The sequence below is a fragment of the Fukomys damarensis genome, unplaced genomic scaffold (assembly GCF_012274545.1).
Source record: "Fukomys damarensis isolate Sample0158 unplaced genomic scaffold, DMR_v1.0_HiC HiC_scaffold_20, whole genome shotgun sequence".
Taxonomy (NCBI): domain Eukaryota; kingdom Metazoa; phylum Chordata; class Mammalia; order Rodentia; family Bathyergidae; genus Fukomys; species Fukomys damarensis.
This window is the reverse complement of record NW_022900932.1, coordinates 8,348,778-8,349,145: the sequence shown is the minus strand read 5'-3', so window position 1 is coordinate 8,349,145 and position 368 is coordinate 8,348,778. Positions and strand designations below refer to the sequence as shown.

General features: G+C 69.3%; 1 protein-coding gene across 1 annotated transcript in view; it reads left to right on the top strand.

The window, feature by feature from the left end:
• Trerf1 (transcriptional regulating factor 1) overlaps positions 1–368 on the top strand; it is a 177,019-nt gene that overhangs the window by 146,274 nt on the left and 30,377 nt on the right. The gene's annotated exons all lie outside the window — the stretch shown is intronic.

Sequence of the window (368 nt, the reverse complement as noted above, 5' to 3'; positions counted from 1 at the left end):
CCCCCACACCTCAGCGTCTCCCTCCACCACACAGGCCCAGAGCTGGACTCACGTGGGTGTCACGTGGGCGCGCGCCGGGGGGGTCGCCCTTCCCATCACCCCCTGCAAGGCCCCGGCTGAGCAGCACACTGACCAGTGTCCCGTGGCCTCAGCAGCAACCCCCGAGCCTCTTGGTGTCTGTCACGCGCGAGGCAGGTGTCACCAGACCGAGTGGTGACAGGGAGGCAACCGAGAGGTGCAGGCAGCCTGAGGCAGGGTCCCCGCTCCATCCGAGGGCGCCTGAGACGCCTGAGACGCCACCGCTAGCGCGGGGATCCCTGTCCCTTTCCAAGGGCGGTCCCCTCAGCCGGGTTCCTGTCACGCAGATG